General features: G+C 41.6%; 1 protein-coding gene across 18 annotated transcripts in view; it reads right to left on the bottom strand.

Annotated features, from left to right (window-relative positions):
* ZNF536 (zinc finger protein 536) overlaps nt 1-24,119 on the bottom strand; it is a 333,314-nt gene that overhangs the window by 75,948 nt on the left and 233,247 nt on the right. The gene's annotated exons all lie outside the window — the stretch shown is intronic.

The following is a 24,119-nucleotide window of genomic DNA, read 5'->3' as shown; positions in this document are numbered from 1 at the left end:
ACAGAGCTTGACTGGCAATCCAGTGCTGGAATTCCAAAATGCTTCACCAAAAGGGCACACTGGCACAGAGCTGTCCGTGCCACCTGCAGCTACTCCCTCTGTCCTGTGGCATAGGAAGCTCTGTCACAGATGACCAGGGAATTGCAAAGGGCTCTTGCATTTTCCTTTTACCTTTTATGACAGGTTCATCCCTGAGATCTACAGTGCACAGCCTAAAGCCTGGAATAAAAATAAGGCCTCACTGCAAATGTGAAAAATCACATTTTACTGTGATTTATGCAGTAGATAATATGTTCTGGCTGCAGATTGACTGAATTGGTGGTCCCACATTAAATCTCTAATCTGGAGCAAGCAGAGGCTCCTCAGCAGAAGTTTGCACTGTGGCATAAGTACTAGCTAGGAAAGTAAATAATCCAAAAGACAACTACTTCCAGAAACAACATTAAACAAATCAGCATTTCCTGGTGCTCTGGAAACACAATAATTTAGTGTGTTGACAGCTGCTTGGCACTTTGGAAAACCAGGAAACTGAGTTAGATGCCCCTTCTGCAAGGGGAGTTAGCAGCTTTAGTCCAATACCCTGGAAGTTCTGGCTGTGGTTTTTGTACAGAGATAATAAATCCAGGCTTTGATAGGGAGCTCACATTTAAAAATAATGTCACTGATCTCTATTTGGCATGCAGCAGAGATGTGCCAAGCATGATGAGAACAGGAGAAAAGATCAGTCACCAGAAAAAAATAGAGTACAGGAAACAGGTGATAGCTTTAGTATAATGAATTCCCTAACTTAAGTTTTAAGTTTATTAATTACAGACAGACATAGGTCTAGGTGATATGATTTAAATACTCTCTTTAATTCAGCATTAAGAGTTTGGGGATGTTAAGGTCCTGTCATAACTTCAAGAACTTCAGCTCCAAGCTGGGCTAGATCAGCACATTGCCTCCACCAGGTTCACCCCCAAATCTGAGCCCTGGTCGTTACCTCCCACCCACACCACCCCATCTCCACTTTCTCTTCAAGATCTAATTGTTCACACTGTTCTGGGTGCACAAAACATCTATGGGATGTTCTCATTCACACACCTCAACCACATGGATTCGGCATCTTTCCTTAGATAAAATGGAGAGCCATTAATCTAGAGCTGAAATAAAGTCAATCAACTAGTCTCAGGTGAGGAAAATTACATAATATCAGTCCATGGTCACAAAATCCCCCTGGGGATGGGAGATACCTTCATGTTGGGCAAGAAAAACCACACCTTCTGTCAAGTGGCAGCACTGTGCTTCTCATTCATCCAACTGCATGCACTCCTGGGTGACCAGGAGTTACTGTTACACAATGACTTAACTGCTACTGATAAATACTACTTAAATACTGACTGATAAGAGCAATAGCCAAGGAACCAGTGGAAAAACTGGAGACTTAAAGATGATCACTGCAGAAGTGAAAAAAGAATGAAGATTTTTCATATCAAAAGAGTACTCCAATTTATCTGGAAGCCTAGTTCTTATCTACTGCACAGTAAAAACGCAAGCCTCAAAGACAAAATTCTCCACTTTTCTGTTTCAACATATTCAGAATGGAGAGAAGCATATTCAGGAAGTTTCTATATTTGATGATCTTTTTCCATTCTAAGTTTCTAATTAGTACTATGCCCTATTCTGTGAGTTTTATTTTGAGCACTAGAGCCAGCACACAACACCCAGAATGCCTATCCTTCAACCGGATAAAAATATGTACGTCCACATTCATTCTGTAGCAACAGATCCTTTTTTATCTGCTTGCTGAGGATGTGGAGCTGGATTGACCAAACATCAGAAGCTCAGAATCTGTTCATTCCATCCCATTTTTTTTACAGAAGCACTTTAACTGGTGACTGTCATTGAAAGCAGACACATTTAACAGGTTTGGTTTGCCACACATCCAAGCAGCACAGATATTTTGAGACTCACAGGTGTGGAGGGTTTTCAGTACCAGTCCCTGGTGCTACAGATAAGTCCATCTGCCTGCCCTCCAGGGACACGGGGGCTCTATCCAACACTAGTTTTACAGCAGCTGCATACGGTTTACACAACAACTTGTCTCCTGTTTTTGTTCTAGATCAGTCTGCCCCAACTCTGGTATGTAACTTTCAGTGTTTGGTTAGGACACCACAGAGCAGCCTGCATGCTTCCCCTCTACCCTGCCAGAATATTGCCTCCAGTCTTTTTTCCAGGCTGAGGACAAGGGACATTGCTCAATCATTCCACTCCAAAAACTTGCCTTCCCACATTCACACTCTGCAGAGGATCCCTAGAAAGTTACGCCTACCCTAAAGGGAGATGCATCACGTGATTAAAAACACCTGAATTCCGAGGGACCAACACCGGTTTCTTCCTATGCTTTCCTTTGGTGAATGAAGTTCAACCTCCAAGACAGCAGCAACTCTCACCACCACATGGGATTGGCGACAGCTGGGGCTGGCTGTGTGCATGGTTCCCTCCCCAGTACACCTGACAGGCAGCTCCAGTTCTACCCACAATAACTCTTTCCAATAGAGATCAAAGAGGTGCCCAGACAAACCGAACAGCTCCTTGGGACTCCCATATCACATACATCACCCAAGATGGGCTCCAATTGCTTTGACTCACACCCCACCACCCAGCTTTTTGATCCTATCTATTTAGTATTTAAGACTTTTTCCTGACTCCTTAAAATCTGTCAGCAAGCTTACATTTGCATTCAACATTAACAAAGGAAGAGCTGAAAGTACAAAAAAAAAAAAAAAAAAAAAAAAAAAAATCTTGGGGGTGGGAAAAGCTGAAGGGAGGTGTAATAAAATGAAGTCAAATGAAAATAAAACAAAAGAGGAACACAGTACATAGTAGGAAAATCAAAAGACAAAATAAAAGATTAAGGAGTGCAGGTAAAGATAAAATTCAAAAATTCAAAAACCGCTTTAAATGTTGATTTTCTCCCTACTGTTTTTGTTTCATGCAGTATTTTGATGCTAGCATCTAATTATTCTTTGCAGTGTTTTATCTCCCCCATTATAGTATCACCAGATTTTTTTTTTATTGGCACTTTCCTTATTAATGATTACAACACCTACATTTAAGGAGCTAAATGAGTTCTCTCTTTTCCTCAGCTGCAGAGAGGGGGGTCAGCAGAGAAATGAGAATTATTCTGTTGTATGCAGATGTGTTATACTCAAAATTATTTTTGGCCGTTGAAGTAGCTCCCACAGCTTGCTGAGGCAAAAGAAAGATTCCTCTCCATCCCTAGCTGCGACCCAGGAAAGTCAAGGAGATCTCCTTCTGGTCTCCAGTCAATCACAACAGGAATTTAACAAATCTTTCAGCTTCAGCCTAAAAGCATTAACAGTTTCCTTTTAAATACCTGTTCTTAATTAAACTCAGCTTCCTTTCCAGAATCATTCAGCACAGAAACATGTCCACTAACAGCATGTGCTCGCTTTTCCCTCTTTGCCGTGGGTCCTGATGCTTGCTGGAGCAAAGTGCATCAGAGAGTGCCCCCGAGCACGCCTCCGGGGACAGCCCGGTGTGCAGCAGGGCTCGCACGGCACGTGGGCAGCCTGAGCATCCCTGTCCTCGGCAGCCTGAGCATCCCTGTCCTCGGCAGCCCCGCACGGAGACAGCGCCTGGAGAGCGCCCGGGTGCTGCTGCTCGCTGATGAGCTCCGTCTGGTTGTGTTCCCAGCGGGCCGGGGCTGCCAGCTGGGGGAAATTAAGCTGTGCTGGAGCTGGGGTGGCTGCTGCCCCCGCCGATGCCACCCTGGGCTCATGCGGGAAGGCTGCGCTCCCCAGGGAGCACCAGGGATGGTGCCTGGCTGGGGCCGGATCTTTTCCTTGGCCACGGCCCCAAGGACAGGTGTAGGGCTTTGGGGGTAATTGTGGAACAACAGAAACCTGGCCTGGCAGGAAACCAAGGGAAGCCCAAACACAGGTGAAATAATTAAAAGAAGAAAAAAATTTAAAAAGAAACAGGAAGATGTATTTATTATTTGCACATTAGGCAGAAAAAGCCAGGGTGCAAATAACTGCAAATAAACTTTTGCCAGGAGCCCGAAATTTTTGCACCGATGCAAAGCTGGCAACATGCTTCAATCTTACAACTTCATTTTTTGTTTTTTTTCCTTTGGAATCCAAAATATGTCTGCCGTGCTCCCCAGACAGGGCACAAGTTACATTAATATATTGGTTTTGACTGTGGCTTTCATATGCTTTGGACTCTCAGGTATTACAAGGGCCTTAGTAAGTAATTAGAAGAAATTAATAAAGATCCGTATAAACATTGTTCTAAATAACTGCTTAGTAAACCACTACATACTTGTATTACAATAAATAAATTAAATTTTCCATCAAAGTTTCATGGCAAAGCCGTAGAACTATCGTAGTGGAGACGCAGACAGACAGACAGCCTGTTGGGGAGACAAAAGCTAAAGCTTTCTTAACATAGAAAATGTTCCATGAATAGGGTTAAATACTTAATGGTTGCTAGCAAAAGATAAGACAAATATTCTTTGTTAATATTTATAGAATCCCATCAGGAACTCTTTTGTCCTAGCATTGTTTCCAAAATTCAATCCCCTAGTTATATCCATCATTTTTCATGTGATTAAAGGAATCTAAATTTGCTGCCTTGTCTTGTAAAAGAGAAAAAAGTTAGATCTGTATTATTAAAGCCTCTTGGTTAGAGCAGCAAATGTAATATTGATAGTCTATGGTATATAAGTCTAAAAAACCAACTGATCACACACACACGACATATAAAATGCATTCACAGGATTCACAATGTTATTGCTAAAAAGTTGGGATCCAGCTAAAAAATAAGAGACAAATAAAATACTTCAAACTGACAAAAGGCAAGAAATAAAATACTAGAACCAGAAGGGTAAAAAAAGGCAAAGGCTTTGGTGACAGGGAAGTGACATGACTGCACTGCCTGGGGCAGGAGACCTTCTGCTGGGGGAGCGAACCCTGGCACCCTGCCCTGCACCCAAACAAGGAGCCACAGGGAAGATCTGGACTCAGCCCTGGCCATCAGAGGTGTCCTGAAAAAATCAGAAACATGGTCAGGTGCAGGCAGAAACTGCTGCAGGATATCCAGCCGTGTAACTTTCTTGGTAGCCACCAAATGGGCTGGATGCCCAACAGTGGGAATGGGGAGTCTGTGTTGAACTGAGCAAAGGTAATGCCAGGCACACAAGGGAGGGAGGGGAGGGCACTGCACCTCTCAGGCACCTCCAGGGAGGGCTCACGGGGCTGCAGGGCAGTCACAGCATCATCCCCCAGTGGGGCAGACCCGAGATGCCTGCCCAGTCCTGCAGCCAGGGCAGTAGGATGGGTGGGGTTCCTTCCCACACCTGGAAAATGGGAACCCTGAGAGCTGCTTTTACTTTTGGTGACAAAAATACATATTCATTTATTTTTATGTATATACATCCATACACAAAAGACATATCTCCATCTGCAGCAGACGGAGCACCTGTCAGTACCGGTAGCTAGCACCGATGTTAGAACTCAAGTGAGCACATCCCTGAGACAGATCCAGCACCTCACTCCCCTGATGTGTGCTGTTCTCCCGAGCCCTGTGCCCCTGCAGCCCCTCCACCGAGGGCAGGCAGACCCTTGGGAGCAGCCACACCTCCAGCCCTGCCAGCTGGACCTGCCCAAGCAGGGAGAGGGGCAGGGGCTGGGCCACCTGACATCTCTGTCTGGGGATCTTTATGCCAGACCAAAAAAAAAAAAAAAAAGAACAAAACCAATGTTTATTCTTTCACCTTTAGAAAACAAAGACTCAGTGTTAAATTCTTCCCAGCCTACTAAAAAGGTTTCTTTTTTATAAAACAGTCCAAAGCCAAGTCCTCATTGATCCAATTTTTATTTCTTTACCCAGAACTTCTTAACAGCTTTAGAAAAATAGATAATTATTGCAGTTAATTTCAGCAAAACAGTTCAAACTCATCAGGGCTGCACAAGTATAATTTACTACTCCTTCTGACTTATTGTTTTGACTAGATGTAGATTGATGATTAAAGTGATAAACAGTAACATTTTTATAAAATGGCTGACTCTGCCAATGGCAACTGAATAAGAAACATGCTGAAATAGCTGTGCTGTTATTGTGATTGTACTCAAGGCTGTCAACAAAGAATATAAGTATTTGACAAGGTGTTATCTAATTGTGTTTTTAAAAGCCACGATACATACATCTTTTAATGTGTCACTTTAAGCTGCAAGAGAATTTCTTTTATTAAAAAGTACAAAGGAAAAATGAATGCCTTGCATTTTCTTGTTTCTTTTTCCCAAGCTCTGCCCTTTTGCCGTCATTCGACAGAATATATTTGCTCTTTAGTCAAATTGGCTTTTATTTAAATGGTAGCCCAAAATAGCACAGCAACATTAGGTGTATAAGAAGAAAGAACAGTGTGTCCCACAGACAATTTTTATCTCAGCCCTGGTGGGAATTAACTGATCGAAACAGAAGGCTAAGAATAAAATCCTTTTGACGTTCAGAGTTAGTGAAACAGCATTTTGGAGCAAGGAAAAGGTTTGGCTTTTTGATTTTTTTTATAAGAGGGATCACCAGGAAAAGTATCTTAACATACTGCCTTTGGAGCTACCTGTAGTCCTTCCATGGTTCATGCTACACACAAGCTTCTTTATATCCAAAACACACTTATCCTCAGAGAACCCCTCTGAGCTGGGAAAGGGGTGCCAGCCACACTGACTCCAGAGCTGCAGAGTGGAGTCCAGACCATCTCATCACTCTGCCCCTTTCTGTGCTTGTAAGGGAAAACCTGGAGACCTCAAAAAGGAAGGGCTTTGCTAATACATTAGAAGAAAGATGGAATCTCTGGGACAAGTGAAGGAGCAGGGGCAGGAGGGGGCACTGGTGCAAGGGCTCTGCCACTTGCCCGTGGAGAGCGACAGCTGGGAGGGAAGGAGGGAGTTAAAATGGACCACAGAGGGAATTAAATAAAGATGCTACAAAAAAAAAAGGAAACTCCTACTTATGTGTTCTTGCCTTCTAGGATGACAATAGTATTGTGAAACGCTGCAAGGCCTGGAGAGAGACAGGGAATTAACTGTTTGGAAACCCTCTTAGTAGGAGTTCACAATGTGTGGAGGAGCAGTGAAAGTGTCAAGTGCCTCTGAGCATCTCTCTGGGTGTGGGAAAGGCAGAGCATCAGAACTTCCCTTTTCAGCTAACACAACCAAGGAAGTGTTATGAACACTATGAACACAACCCTTATGAAGTGGGAAGTCCTGATGGACCTACAACACCATCATTCCAAGAGTGTTCTCCATTGGACATCAGCTTGAGAGAGCCCTGATCTTCACCAGGAGCCAGAAGCAGACTCCAGCTTTCCATTAGCAGTTGCCTAAGTGTTGACCACACATGAAGAAGGGAAAACTTTGTGGCAAGGAAGATGGCAGCAGTATGGCATGTGCTTAAAAACACAGCGTGTTTTTGGGTAAATAGTTGAGGGTCAGGTGGAGCAGCACACTGATGCAAAATGCAGGCTCCTAAATTGCACTGAGATTTACCAATGTCGTTCACACACCAATCACAGCAGCACCACTGAAATATAGAGGTCAGCTCGGTCTATTATGGGACAGCAACTAATAATTTTTAATCCCAGTGGTATTTTAAGCACGGGATAGAAGTTAAAGGAGAAAAATCTCTTTATAATGAAAGACACTGAGAGGTATCATCTGACCTGATTTTGCAAGGTAATGTGCTTCATCCCTTGCTGGCCCGAGCACCGCGTGTTTGTTTGTCTTTGAAGATATATTTGCCAAAAGTTGTGGGGAACCATCAGAGCTTCACTGTCAGAGGTTAAGAACATCTGATGGCCTGGGTTCACAGCACTTCTACAGATCATACCTTACCATTCATTTTAAAACCTCCTCAGTATCAAATTGTTTTTCTTTTCAGAGGGAGCTGAAAAACACTCTAAATATAATGTCTGAGTGCCTTCCAGGTTTTGTGTTTAAAGATGTAAAATATGAGACTTATTCTAGAAAATCATGCACATCCTTCTGCATAGAATAGGGAAGGTGCAGGTCATGGGCCTGTTGCAGCCACAGAAAATAACTGAATATGAAAAACAAAAACAAAAACAAAAAACCTCCAAACTTATTTTTAATATAGGATTTCCTTTCTAAGAGGGAATCACAACTGTCAGATCTCTGGCCAGTTCAAAAGTTTAAAAGTCAGAAAATTTCCAATTCAAAATCCTGCACTTTATGTAAATGAACCAAGAGCAAAAAAAAAACCAACCCTACCTTTGAGAGCAGTGCCAATGGTTCAAGGACTGGGGCTGGATGCTGAGTGCCCAGACCCCACCTCCCATAGCCCTGGTGGCAGATGCAGTGCCCTGATCCCAGGGATTGAGCCGTGCTCCTCATGGAAAGGGAAGCAGAGGAGCCTGTGCCTCACTGCTGAGGAACTGAAGCACTGCTGACCTTGGGCCCACTGCTCGTTTTTAAATGGCAGCTGAAGCTGGGTGCTCTGAAGAGACAGCACATTCAGGCCCTTCTCAGTGACTAATGATGCACCTGCTCTTGGGAAGGGCAAATCACCTGTGAGAACCCACAGTGGCCGTGCAGCCATGACCTACCACATGCTTATGGAAAATAAAAACTAGATTAACCAGTGTAAAAGCAAACCATATGAACAACAGCCTGTGTTTGTACCCTTTCAGCCATAGATGTTGGAAGTGATGTAGTACCAGTTACAACATGGGCCTAGGTCCATTCTTCCCACATGGATTCTCAAGCATGTTCATAAAGAGGAAAAACAGTTCCCTGTGAGATTTTAATTTTTAATAACATTTTGGCATTAGTTCTCTTTCAGGTGCTGCTATGCCCTTTAGTAGCTGGTTCCAAAAAAATTATACTACTATAAAAGGTTTTACCACCCTTTACATGAGCTAGAAGTATGAGGAGTTATCTGAAGGAAAGATAAAAGGTAGTATAATTAGTTAACTTAATCTGAAGCAGAACATCCTAACATTTGGGGTGCAGTCCCAAGGAAAGATCCTAAAGGTTAGTGTAGAGAAAGAGTTTTAGAATTCAAATGGACAAAATCATGAAGGAATGTACATGTTGGAGTCAGACCCAGAATTATTTTTATCATCTTTTGTCTTTCCTTTTTTTATTACTTTGTTTTTTTCAATGAAGAACTGTAATTCAAGGGTGCTGCATTTTTTCATGATTTACAAGATGTAGCCAATGTTTTGTGAACCTTGTGGGAATTAAAAAACTTCTTTGAATTTATCTGTATTTCAGAGTGAATCCTGTGAATCTGGAGCTCCTTTGGAAGAGAAGAAGAAAAAGACAGTCATAGGCTCCTGCATTAATTATGATATTTTTAGTTATTTAGCTAGATTTAGGAAAAATAAAGTAAACATACTGTAAATAAATTCTAAAATCCCTAGCTTTGTGGTTTCTCAAACTGAGTCTCAGTGGAAGATCTTCAAAAGCCACATAATTTCTATTACAAAAAAGAGTAAAACAAAGATTTGGGCTGTCTTTTGGAATATTTCAACCACTATATAGCAATGCTACCAATGTCTAAAAAAGAAAAAAACTTGTTTACAAGTATGTCAGGAAGAAGGGAGCCATCTGGGGGGATTTCAATGTCCAAAGACCTGGCCAGTATCAGAGCAGTGTAACAGCTTCAAAACCCTCCTCGGTATCCTGCAGAGGTGGGGTGAAGAGTAATGGCTTAGGAAAAGTGGCCTCGTCTTTTGGTCAAAAAATTCCAGTGTCATTCAGGCAATTAATAAGCAGTCAGCAGAGTCTGTAACTGGTGATTATATGAACAAAGGGGTTTGCTTTTGCATTATTTCTCAGGACCTGGTGCAATATGTTGGAATTTTTAGCCTATTGCTCATTATCGTGCTCATTTCCAGAGATCTTGTTTTAACTAAGACACTGTCAAAGTACTTACTTTGTTTTACTCTCTGTTCACTTTTTTACTGGAGTCAGAAGGATTAGATACAAAATATGATCTGGCATTCTGTGATGAGAATATTCTTTCTTTGAAAGGATTCCTTTATTTTTGATATCTGAGCAGCTAGCAACAGAGATAGCGGTGTTCTTTCCAAGTATCCACTCGTCCAGGGGCTCCCACACGACACATCTACATTCAGAACTTTTGTGTTCTGATCCAGAAAATCCTGGAGCGAGGGAGATGACAAGTACTGAGACTGCTTTAACAGGCAGAGAACCTGTATGGCTGCTGGTCCAGTCCCTGGCCGTGGGATGATACATCCCACCACAACAGGCAACACTGCCACGGAGGAAAGGACAGCAGGGAAATGTAATTCTGCAGTCATCTGAGGTATCCTGCTGCTTCTCTGCCTTGGTCACATCATTTTAAAAAGTCCCTGCGATGAGCAGTGCTATCCCTCTGTCAGTGGTGACCACTAACACTGGATGGGGAACACTCACGCTAAAGAGAACACAAGACAGGGTGGAAGCTGCTCTGCCTGATCTGGGTGACAAGCAGGTTGGGCAGCAGCCACAGGTCTGGGCTGAAGCCCTGGGGAGGCTTTTTCCTGCCCTTTGCAGGAAAAGCACAGTATCAGCATGGTCACCTTAGCAGCAAGACTACTGATTCCCAAATTGTACTTCCCCACACACAAACAACTGCTGTGACCAGAGAGACTCCTAAGCTGACCAGTCACCCCAAAAGATCTGGAACAAACCAGCCACACAGCTGAAGTGAAAGCAAAGACCTTGTGCAGGGATCTAGCCTGAACAGGTACCCTGTTTATGAGTCATCCAGGATCCATAAATAAAAAATAATTAATATTATTTTTTAAATTATTTAAAAACTATCATTTTTCCAAGAGTACAATGGCCATGTCAGCTCTTTGGAAAACATTGCCGTGCTTCACTTATGTCTTCCAGAGATGTATTAAAAGGGATAAGGACCATATTGTAGGATAACCACCATATGCCATTCACCCTTTGTTCTGGCTTGCTTTTTTTTTCTTATTTGTCAGGCTTGTTACAACTTTCTCTTGGAAGAGTGCCAATGTCAGAAGTATATATATTATCCCTTCTTTTGGCTTCTAGAGATCTGAGATAATCTCTTCATATACAGGATGGGAAGAAGTGTCCAGTGGGTAATACATGGTCACACTTCTGCTACTCAGCCTTGGGAGTATCTAATAACCCTTAATCCAGACTGGATTTCTTTCTTTCTTTCTTTCTTTTTTTTAAGCCAAAAGTATTAGGACTGATAACTCAAACCTTTAGGCTCATGGACAGTTCCCCTATTTCCATATTCACATTAGGACTTTTCTGGTGAAAGAAGGGTTCTTATTTTGCATAGATTAGCAGTGGTGGTGGGTTGATTTCTTTTTTTTTTTTTTTAGGAATGGTTTTTCCTGTTGCTTTGTTAGCCTTAATATTTTCCTTTTATTACCAGCACATTTCTGATTTATTGCAATGTGGGGCCAGCAAATAAGATTGTCAAAATGAGTATGCGCTTGTTATAACCCACTCAAAAAAAATAAAAAGGATTTTAAAAGAAAACAAATTCAAGTCAGTTTTAATTTTGACACTGATTGATGCTGATATTTCTGACCAGTTTTATGTTGCACAGATTTTGAACAATATCCTCCTCTGATCTTCAGTGCTGTAGTTATAAATACTTGATAGCATTTTCATAAAAGGATCTTTTTACAATATGCTTAATGAGAGCTTCTGCTGAAGATACACAAGTAAAAAAGAAACCCAGCTTAATATGGTGATAGTCAGATACTCAATAAGTGGCATGTGTTCTCAAAAACCTCTGACAAAAAACTTTCAATTATTATACCTGTGTCTTTCAGCATCACTTTACTGTATCAATTATTCATGTAACATCTAACTGAAAAATGTTATATTTAGAGATCACTTTAAAAATTCTCTAAACAGTAGAGCACAAGAGCTGATATGACCAAAAAATGATCATTCATCACCTGTCTGTAATGATGAACCTGTCACAAACAGGGAAGAAAAAAGTTGTTTTTTTTTCTCTTGGCTTAAAAAAACCTAAACCACAAAGTTATTTGTGATTATGCGACATTTGCTTTCCATTTCCACAGCCAGTTAGGGTTCACAAACATGAAAATCCATTATGGAATGGTACATAAAGTGTGACCGATTCTTGTTCAGTCAATTAGTGAGCGAAGTCTGAATGTGATGTTTATCTGATCATCTGCATCTTTAGTACAGACATCGGTAAAGGTGGCATTAACAAAGGACTGGGTTTAACTTCTTGGGAGCAGCTAGTTCAAGAAATTGCACATTTGCTGATTATGCTTCACACAAAGCACACAGCAGCCCCTTTCCTGCTTGTAAGAAAAATCTAAGGACTATATATGGAAGAATATAAGCATGTGACAGAAAATAAAGTTAACACTAAAAATCACATTTTTAGAGCTTTGTTTCTATTCATGAAGCTTGTTATTAATGTAGGACTTTTCAAAAAAACACTCTGTGGTCTCTTTGTTTGTACTAAGGCACACATTAAATATGGACATATTATTCCTCTGAACACAATGCTATTTTTATTTTACAAGAATTACTCCAGTGACTTCCACATAGAAATTATCTCACACATCTGTATTCTGATTATGATATTTAGTACAAGGGTCATGAATAATAAAATTGCTAAATATGCTTATTGCCATCTATAAATAAAGGTTATCAGACTTGAGGTTTTGTTTTTGGAGTGGTGGAACAAGTAGGGTTAGTTGCAAGACAATAGTGCTTTAATTTAACTTTGAAAATAAATAATTAAAATAATAAATATTCAAATTATTTCCAAGGTGCAGTGAGCCTAAATTAATACTTGCAAAATTAATGCAACAGCACAACTACAGAAGTTCACTTTATGGCAGAAAGTTCACAGATCTGCCAGCAAAGCATCTATAAACATTAGAGTCGTCTTTCAGCACGGATCCTGTCCTACCCAGTGGTAAAACTCCAGCTTAGGTCTGAGGGGGATAAAAAAGCAATTCTTCATAATGGCTATGAAAATTGCAATTTTTTGCAATTGGTATTTATCCACAGATGTATTTGGGCAAGGCAGGGAGGGTGTGCCTGGTTTTCAGCTGATATTGCCTGGTGGCACCGAGCAGCCCGGCTGCAGCAGGAGCTCGCACACACGCTGCCTGCACAGCCCTGCAGCCTGGCTGGGGCCAGCTGGGCCTACAAAAGGACTTCCCTTGAGCTGGTGAGTGCTGTGGTAGGGACACACAGCAAAAGTGTCACGGCAAGGGACAAAAAGACTGCTGGAGTTAAAGAAGAAAATGTAGACCACTATTTTAAAACTCAAAATCTTAGCAAGACATTATACCTGCCAAAGAACAAGAGGAGAACAACTGTTTCCTGCCCCCCGTCTTTAGGGTGGCTGAGCACTAGAACAGGCTGCCCAGGAAGGTTGTGAAGCCTTTCTCTCTGGAGACATTCAAAACCCACCTGGTTCCTGCATGCACTGGCTCCAGGTGACCCTGCCTTGGCAGAGGGATCGGGACTGGATAATGTCCAGAGGTTTCTTCCAACCCTGACTATTCTGTGATTCCATGATTCTGCCACTGGCCTCCCTAATTCGATCTTGCAAACTGCAAATGACAGCCAGCCAAGAGTCACTCCATGTTTCCCCCACAAATTTTAGGATTCAAGAAGGAATTATCTGTGCTTTGTGTGGCCTTTGAAGAAATGATGCAAAATAATTTTACGGTTTGAAGTTGCTGTTGAGTTTCATGTTGTAATGGTGTTTTTAATAGGCTGATTCTTATGAGCATGGACAAATACGATGCTAACTTTTGTTCCTCCTTAAAATCCCCCCTTGAAAAGAACCCCTACCATCACAACTCTTTAAGCTGCTGTGCAGGATCTTATGATGCTCACACATTGCCATGCACTAAGGACAGGTCCAGGTGCCTGTGGAGGAGCACCCTGCCCACCCCTGGCAGCGAGAGGAGCTGTGTCCCCAGCCCTGCAGCCTCTCCTGCAGGGAGAGCAACTTGCCCGGCAAGCATCTGTGTCCCCGGCCACTTGACTACATGTGTGGATGCTAACTCTGCTAATGGCGAGGTTGCAGTGCAGTAATGAGAGGAACAATGTTTGTTTTGATCAGTTTGATAATTCATTTAAAAGTATTGTACCAGAGCCATGGAGACAGAAAGCCACGCCATTGTTACACGCTGGCACCGTCTCGTTATGTGAAGTAATTGAAACCTGTGGGAACAATATATGATTTAAAGCAGACAGTGAGGTTCTTTTCTTAAACAACAATAGCATTGTTTTTCTATGGTCCTGATCTTGCTCATGGGAGCAAACTTCTCTAGGCAAGGAGTTAGTGAAATTTTCGGTTGCTGATTTTTAGTGGCCAACAATGACTTTTCAGGAAGGTTGAAGAATTGGGCCCTCCTTCAACAAAAATGTCTTCAGTGGGATGTTCATGCTTTGCATACTGCACACAGACACACACGGGTTTCCAAGGGCTCCTTGCATGTTTAAGATCAATAGCTCAATTGACAGTAAGGGATGTGTCCTGAATTTTGCTGTAGGGTGGCTGCATGTTTCTCTAGTGGGGCTTGATGTTTTCTGGGTTAGAGGGATACTTAAAACATTGCTCTCTGCTTTGCTTTATGTCCTAAATCATCAAATAACAGTAGAAAAAATAAGAGTGCATTTTAGTATTACACACCTCAGAGGTGCTCAGTAGGTACCGAGGAATTTCTTTGCCATAATTAAGAGGTTTGGAGACCAGATGTACAAATGACAACCGATCTTGATTTACTTGGAAAAATGAGTCATATCACTTATTATTAACTATTAATTTAAACCCTTTTGAGAATAGATCTAACACTGCAGTGCTTTGAAGGTTTGATATGTCTTGTAATCCATAGATTATTAAAGTTAATTTCTCTGCTGAGATCCTACTTTCAGTAAAAAATGCATGCACACTCAAATAGTGTTGGTTTTTTTGTTTGTCTCCCTCTTTTTTATAACAAAGATGTACTTTAATTGGCTTTCTATTTATACTGCACTCAACGAAGGTATGGAGGCTGCAAGTGGGAGAAACCTGCCACAATTCTGCCTTGCAAAGCATACAGAAAAGTACACCATTCATCCACAAGTACACCCAAACCTTTCATTTGAGTTGGGTTGTGCTTGTGGGTGCGTGGCGTTCTTTTCTCTCTATTTGTTCCCCATGTATAATTTAGACTGCATTTTGCTTTAGAGACCCTTAACGGATAAGGAAAAGAAGGCAATAACAATATGTTGATTTATATCACCATGAAACATTTTTCCCCCATACTTCAAAGTAATTTTAATTGAATTTAATCCTCTTGACTTTCATTTACTTATAAATGAGTTTTAGTTGTAATGTTAGAATGAAACAGAGTTTAGCAGTTAACAGGTTTTTAGTGTTTTTGATTATAGATTATTATATAATGTTTCTTGGGCTAGAAAATACTGAATGCTAAATACTGTCCCATATTAGATCATTTTAAAACCTTCCTCTCTTCTACAAGTAGGAGAGAGGCATACCAAATTAGGTTAAAGTACAGCTTATTTACAGAGGTAAAAATGTTTGATGAAATGATTGAAAGTACTGCAAATCACTTACCAGTTTATGTCCATGATCAAGAATATATCTAAGCAGAAAACTAAAAAAAAAAAAACAAAACCAAAAAACAAACAAGAATATCTTCCAAAGGGACTGTGCCATGCATGATCCCATCAGTTTTGTGTGCACATTTATCATATTTTAGCTCCTCATCCATAGATCATAGGACACTAAGATCCCAATTCATTAAAAATTGAATACTCTATTTAAGCTGGATGTTCTTATGCTTGGAGAAAAAGCATGGAACCGTTTTTTTCTTTTCTCTGGAAAGTCACATTTTGCCATTTGATTCTACCTGGACAGCACTCCTCAGTTACTTGCTACACAGCTTTAGAGCTTCATAACTGAATGTACAAAAGAAATTTCAAACGAAAAAATGTCTCCTATGAAAATTACAGAATAATTGCCACCTGGCCCCATGCACACAACCATGCAACCCTTCCTGCTGCCCCAGCTTTAAAACTCAGTTTAGCAGTCATGATGTGCTTGAACTCATCCTGAAGCCTATCAGCCAGTCCCCTAATCACTCACATTGCACTGACCTTACTGGGTGCTGTATTGGCAATTCCTACGGGATTTTCCCATCCCTGTTTGTGCAAGCCTCCCCTGCACATGCAGCTCACTTGTTAGGAAACACATGGGTTCACAGCATAGCTTCCAAGGCCCAAGCAGCCGTGACACAGCCTGGGACTCTCAGCAGCTGACTTTGAAGACAGCGCTTTGAAATAAGAAGTTTGGAAGCACCAGATGATCTAGTCTGCTAATGAATGAGATCATCATAATGAGGATCTAGTCTGCTAATGAATAAGCTGGGTGTGAAGGATGGGCAGGAGCAGCAAACAAGCTTTTTCTGAGTTTCTGAAGAGATGGTGATGGCTTTGAAGCATTTAGCAGGAGACTTTCCTGTTCTCTGGCAGAAACATGGTCAGATGGAGGATATACAAACAACACGGTACCTGTCATTTTAAAATATGCCTGCAATCCCTAAGGATCTTAGTTACCAATATTCCGATTTATGTCTTACATAGTTACAAATCTAATTTTGGTATTAGCTTTCAAATTAGCACATCTATATTTGCTTTGCTTACTGGGTCTTCTGCCATCCATACCACTACACACAATCCTATGTTTTAAATGCATGCAGGGATCTGTCTCCTTCATTGGAGCAGGGATATTCCTTCTGTTTTCAACTTGTGATGCAAAACAATTCCTTACTTGAAAAAACGAGGAAACTGCAAACCACCCCTCTCCCAAAATGTGCATATTGCTTAGGTACCAACAGTTTGTTTTTCTGACACAAAAATCACTTATTCAGTAAGTTGTTATTGAAATGTATTTATGCTTATCAAGATAACGCAGTAACTCCACTCATAACATCTGAAAACTTTCTGTCTATCAGAGAATTTCAGAACTTTATTCATGTGTACTCTGACACAACATGTTTACTGACTCTGTCAATGCACCCACTGCCAGCTAAGCTTACACAATACAAGGAATTATGCTTACCAAGGAAAAGCCCATTAAAGCCAAGAGAAATTGCCTGTCTGTATTTGTATCCACTGTAATGGGAGAGCACAAGATGGAAAACACAGACAATGTGTAGATGCAGAAGTAGTGTTCTTAAAGGTGTACATGCAGTGAGCACCATCCCACACTCTCAGTCCTGCAACCACTGCATTCTGCTATACAATAATAACCTGCTTCCTATTCAAAGTAATCACTGATGAGGGCAAATCTTGAATTTTTAATGCTGCCTGATGTAGGCAGCCCAATGCTCTAAGTGAGAAAAAACAAAGACCTGGTCCTAAGAGATGCATCTGTCTATAGACTCTGCTTAAGAAAATTAAATGGGGCAAATAAAGTACTTAAACATAAAGTTTGAAGGAAATTCCAATTAAATGCCTTGTCCTAAATAGACAAGTGTGGATTGACTGAAGTTTTTCCTCAAAGGAAAAATTTTCTATTCATTCCACATGCTACTATCATGAGGGAAGGAAGTCCTCCTTCATCAGCAGCAGCCACTTCTGACAGACAGACCTCTTAGTTTCCTGCAGCAGGAGATGCCTGTGGGACAATCAGGCACACGAAGAAAGAAAAGGTGGGCTGGAATAAAGGTCTCCCTGTGAGTCTGGCTCTTCAGAAGGTGAGAGAAATGGTTAAGGAAAGTCCCTGCAAGAGAGAGGGCTTCAAAGTTTTGCTGTCAGTATTTTTCCACTTCTCCTGGCTGACGCACAACACCAGCTCACCCTGCTGGGTGGCTGTTATGCCATAGCATGCTCAGAACCTTCCCTAATCTTCTCAAGTACTGTCAGTACCTGCTATGGATCCACTAAGTGCAAGGTGGGTTAAAGGAACAAAGCAATCTGGTGGTCCCTTTTTTTGTTGTTGTTCAAGTTTCTTCCTAGGAGTACACAGGAATTGGAAGTACCCCCCTTTTTCTTACATATACAGGTGTTTGTAACTAATTACCACAGTTGAGACTGTGACCTGAGAACTGAACTGCAGCAAGAGCTGCAATCTCTGTTCTTGTTCTCCAAGGATGCACCACTGATCCTGGAAGTGGGAAAGGTGATGTTTAGCATTTGTCAGGAAGAGTGAGAAAAGCTCACAAGCTTTATTTTACACAATCTACTGCTCTTCAGTTCTTGAGGTCAATTCCAGAGGTTGGCTGTTACTGTTGGTCAAAAACCAGAAATTCCGATTGAAGAAATGTGTGATTCTCTGCACAGAGGGAAGAGGTATCTGGGGAAGGCAGATGCCACACTGGTGCAGATGCAGACACTTGTGGGAGCTAAGATAACCTCACTGCCCACAATCCTGGGGAGAGCCTGCCCCAAAAAAGCCTACTCCAGTTGGAAGAAGGAGCTTTGTTTGGCACCCTTTGAAGGTACTGTGGCTGCCAGAGCTGCAGCTACCCCAAAAGGGAATAAATGATTCAGAATTAGGGACCATTCCCAATTTAGGGTGCCAGTGGGCAGGGCAGGAGTGAAGCCCTGTGGGACCTCCTCTTGCCCACCGCCTCCTGCAGCAGCCGGCGCCGTGGTGCTGCGTTTTAAAGCCTTTTAGCACTTCGTAAAGCAGCCCTTAGCAGGCCACAAAGTTTACTCACTTCCATATGAGTTGTAAACGGCAGGATGGGAAAATCTGGCCTTTACAGAGGGGGAGGAAAGGTTTCACGTGCTTCTTCAGAAGGCCCTGGGTGAAAGGGGAGAAAGGGTATCCTCCAGACACAGCCCCACGGTGGGCTGAGAGATGACAGGAGGTGTGAAACCTGGCCAGTACCAAACATCATCCACAGCAAACCACATGAAGAAGATGAGAAACCAGCTGATTTTATCCAAATACAGGGACAGGCTAGACTGACAATACCTGATATTTTCAATAATCTACTGATATACCCAGTTAATAAAATAATGAATACTAATTAGTAGTAGTAGTAACAAATGAAGGAACCTACACAAATGCTGAGACCAAAACACAATGCAGAAAACACAATATAACTGATCAAAGCACCAGCAAATACAGACTACCAAGACACCTTTATCCAGTTATTTATATTTTTCATTAGTCGACCCAACCCACTTCTGGTTGACTTCTGGTTGTGTGTTAAATGACGTTAAGATTACTACTACCATGAAAAGTCAAAGAATTTCGTTCAATATTGTCTCAGCACACAGAACACAGCCCAGAATATGAGCACTGAGAGTGTCTGGTGTTGCACAATACTGTAGTAAAAATATGACTGAACTGTGTCTAGCAAAATCTCAAAGCTAAATGGGTTATCAGTGTGTGGTATTCCATATTCTTGACCTACGTAAGAGTTGCCTGTTCTATAGCTCTTGATATCCACAGATCTCACACTGGGTTTGTACTCTTCCATATCTTTTTACATCACTGTATACATTAAAAACATTATAACTAAAATGTGAGAACGGCCTGCACCTGATTTTATCACGTGTTATGCTAATACACCATGTTAATGAGCTACACCAGGAATATTGAAAATGCAATAGCAACTTAATGCAATATTGATAAAAGACTGACATTCCTGCTCATTCTGTCTCACTTGCAACAGTGCCTGGTAAATTATAGCTGTAGTTTCATGATCATCATAAACTTAGAGGAAACATGTTCAGGGTCTGTCAACAGTTGAAAATGGAATTCACCATGCATTTGTGTCTATCTTCTTCATAAAATGTTTAATGCACTGTGTTTTGCAGCACAGTTTATACTGTATGTGACCAATATATGGAACTCCTTCTGTGTAATGCGAGATCATGTAATAGCTGTAGTAAACCAAATGTGCAATAATATTTATATACATCTGCTTTACATATAAGGTAGCAGCCCGCACGTCTGTACACACAAGATTCAGTGATGTATATATTTAGCACTGCAAATTAACTCTTCAAAGGCTTGAAATAACTTTCTGTTTTGCTTTTATTTGTGGAAATGGAATTACATGGAGCTTGCCAGCCCCTCTCACAAGGAAAGTGGGGTGGAGGGACAACCAGCCTTTTAATGTTGCTCCATTGAATCCCTGAGTACTTCCACTACTCTGAGTAAAACTCTACTAGCATAGTACGGGCATGATAAAATATTTACAAACATACAGCCCATTTCAGCCATCAGTTTATCAAAGTTCTATTTGATTTATAAATAAAACACTATGAGAAATTATTCGGTAAGATTAGGAAGCAAATTCAGCCTCTGTGTAACTCAGCAGACTTTAAAGGATTGCCCTAGAGAAGAATTTGGTTCTCCCAATCTAATGTATTCAAGGAGTTTGGAGAAAAACCGATTTTTTTTTTTTAACAAGAGTTTTACAGATGTCTGCTAAAACCTTAATAGAAGCTTTGAGCCAGAGACTCCTATAATTCAACCCCTGAACTTTTGAACAACAATTTTATTTAGAAAGTTGATTTATTCATAAGTAAATAGGATACAGTGTGGATGAAGTACAAGGGATCAGGAGGCAGTTATTAGATTTATAAGTACAAAAGCCTCACTGTTGCAGACAGTGGAGGCTCAGCAGTTACTGTACCTTTCAAAACTAATATGTAACCATATCTGTTTTAAAAGAGTGATTCATATTACTCCGAATGCATGAGAAACTCTTTCTCATCCCCACCACAGGAAACTTGAGTCTGATTTTAATGAGCTTCAATTGGAATGTGGCCTTTGAAAAGTAGTGCATTTGAAAAGATGGAACATTAAATTTTGTAATGATGTAAAACATCTTCAATTTTTGACAGGACAATGGTGCTTATTGTGCTTTATGGGCCCAGTGGTGATTCAAAGGTCACTTTGTATATGACTCCACAGACAGGGGCAGCAGTGAATGAAAATTAGGTTACATGTGATCAGCTTTATTATTAATCAGATGAAAATGGATTTTTAACATTTTTCTAATGAGCAACAGAGAAAGAAGAAAATACCATGAATAAAACTACAAGAGGGAACAGCAAGACCAAAATGCACAATGTGCATAACCAAACTAATGTGTATTAAATCTGAAATCCTTAAATACTGCCTAAAGAAATAAAATGCAGCTGCATATTTTTGTGTCATAAATATATAGAAAACTGCTGAAATACCTACTGTAATTTACTATCTCTGTCCTTTGTTTATAACTAACTAATGAACTGATTTCTTCGTACAGTATATTATAGCAGCACCAGATAGCAGTGCTATGGTTAAGGTTGTGTCAGCATTTCCATTATAAATCCTGTTTTTCAGGGGTTTATAACTCAGCTGTGAAAATGCAGCCCAGGCTAAAACTTGGCACACAAGGTGTCTGCCAGGAAGCACATTTATTTTACAAATTTCCCCAAAATGTCTCTTGGAATATTCTGGTATCATATGAACATGAATTATACAAATATGGTAAAAGTTTACTAGTTTAGAACTCTACACTTGTTTATCTATAGAAACACAACTGGTTTAAAAAAAAAAAAAATGCAGCTTGTCCCTTTATAAAATGACAGGCTAACACACCTTTGCTCTGGAAAGAGCAAAAAATTAGTATTTTAAAATCCTTTGGAGCATCGCTCCTAAGTGGAGCACTGTTTTTGTGTACCCTGGAATATTTTCATGCTAAATAAAACACAGTGCTACAGAATTAGATTGTTGAACATTTACCATTGGGTCCGCACGCTGTGAGTGAACTTGCATTAAACCTCACATTAATAAAGCGCTTAATCACAAGAAGCCTGTGTGTCTAGCTCTGTGTTTGGCTCAGCCAAATGCCATTTGGCTATCAAAGACCTGTTTTGATTAGCAACTAGTGCCAAGAAGCAGGGAGAGGAGTGGCTCGCAGAAACGAGAAGCGCTTCTTTTCGCAGTTAATCACCCAAAGAGAAGCAGAAAAAAACCACAGAACAGCAATGGTTGAGAAGCAAATCCAAAATCAGCTCCAGTGACAACAAAACAGCACAAGTCCCATCCTGCCAGTCACCAGGGCTGTCGGGCTCTGCTGTGGAAAACTCCTGGCCAGGGCTGGAGCCACCTGACCTAGGGCACCCTAATTTCCAACTTTGGAGGAACACCGTTACTGATGTGCCTCAAAGGGACAGCGGGCAAACAATGTGACAGCCAAGTTACAGCAGCAAAAAGCACCAGTCAGCACAAGAGAGGGTGTTATATGAGAGGCTGGGAGTATTTTCTCTCTGTCAAACAGATTTACTGAGATATAAATGGGTGAGGGGAGGGGGGGCAGCAGACAGCAGGGTAAGGAGAACTGCATGCTCTCTCCCTGCTTTCTCACACAGCACACACTCCCAGCTTTGGCGTGGGGGAAGTGGATGTGTCCTCCTGTCACATTTGTGCTGCCCATGCCCAGCCTGACCTGGGGTTTTTAACACTGGCTTTTTCTGAAAACACCCCATGAGTCCATACAAGGATGGCTGCTACTATCCCCACCCACACAACATTAGAACACACAGAAGATGCTGGTCAACCTTTTTCATGCTGCTTCCTCTGTCCAAAGCCTTACATCTGGAGGTAAGCTGCAACCCCAAGCAGAGGAGCAATGGCAGAGGTGCAGCAGAACCCAGGCAGTGCTGGCTTGGTGTCCCAAAAACTACAGCAGCACAAAAGCCACAGGCCCAAGGACCACAACCATAGCAGCTGCCTCCCACAGCCACTTCTCTCTGATGAGCACCTGACCCGCAGGAAGAGTTTCTTGCACAGCCTTCCTACATCCCTGTGCATCCACACAAGATCATCCACAGCTTTGGTCCAAGGCTGCTGAAACAGAACCACTCAAGCTCCAGCACAGTCACCACAGATACTCCAGGCCCATCTGCCATGGGAAGTACATGAGAGAAAAATCCCTCAGGCACATTGAGAATTGTTTACGTTAAACAATGAAAAGGAGAGAAGACTGTGAGAACAAACGTGCTGTAGCTTACACTGAGTCATGCATCAGCCCTGCAGAGTGGTGAGCAAGCGGGTCCTTCCCCGGCACCACGAGCCCATGTGAGGCAGACAGATGCTCTATTGCAGCTGCAGAGCCAAGTTGCCCACGCAAAAAGCAAGTTCCCAGTAGAAGCAGGAATGCTTGACTGACTGGTAGCTGAAGACACAGCATTTGCCAATGAGAAAGACAAACCAAACATTATTGACAGCAGAGGGTTGGAAGGGAAACATCTGAAATTCACCACATCAAGGCTGCATGGCACTAATATTACCCACTGCAAAGCCCAGACAGGGGCTGCATGAGGCTCCTGGCCCTACACCTCAACCACACTTGAAAAGGAAAAGATTTCAGCAAGGTCTTACTGTGGTTCCAGGGTGCTTCTTGCTCTCCTGCATGAGAGTGCTGCAGTAAAGGACTGCATGCACCCTATTTAACCAAGTGAGAGCAGCTGGACCCAGTGTCCAGCTAACGATGCTCAGCTGCTCCACCGGTGCTGCTTTAGCCTCCCACCCTTCGTGCCAGGCAGCCTCACCCAAACAGACTTTTACGTGGGGCATTTTCCTGATTTCCATCTTATTTCTGGGGAAGATGCAGGGATAATTACTTTTCCATGTATTTTATATTAGTTTGTGATTCTACTCCCAAGGAGGGCAGGGAGTACTGAAGCCTGTTGGTGTTTTGAAAGGGAAGAGGGGGAAAGCAATCTAAAATACACATTCTGTTAAATAAGGATGCAAAATGGGTCTCTAACTGCTGTATGGGTCAGTTCCTGTTGAGTGTCTATTCCATTGGCAGTGATGGCTGACTATCCCAGGCTGCAATATTAACATAAATTTCTTTAAGAAAATACATAGCATTTGCAGTAAAATATAGAGGATATGCCATAGTGTTTTAGATTATTAAGCTAAATAGCCATGTAAAATGAGTATAGCATATTGGCACTGATCCCTGCTGTACTGAGGCTCCTTTGTAAAATTAGTTAATTAGTTTCCAACTGCCCCCCCCATCCAAAACTTTGCTTGAATAAATTTGTGGTTAGCACAAGTAT

This window comes from Aphelocoma coerulescens, chromosome 11, assembly GCF_041296385.1.
Source record: "Aphelocoma coerulescens isolate FSJ_1873_10779 chromosome 11, UR_Acoe_1.0, whole genome shotgun sequence".
In the NCBI taxonomy this organism is placed as follows: Eukaryota; Metazoa; Chordata; class Aves; order Passeriformes; family Corvidae; genus Aphelocoma; species Aphelocoma coerulescens.
Note: the sequence above shows the minus strand (reverse complement) of the source record. Positions and strands in the feature narration are given on the sequence as shown.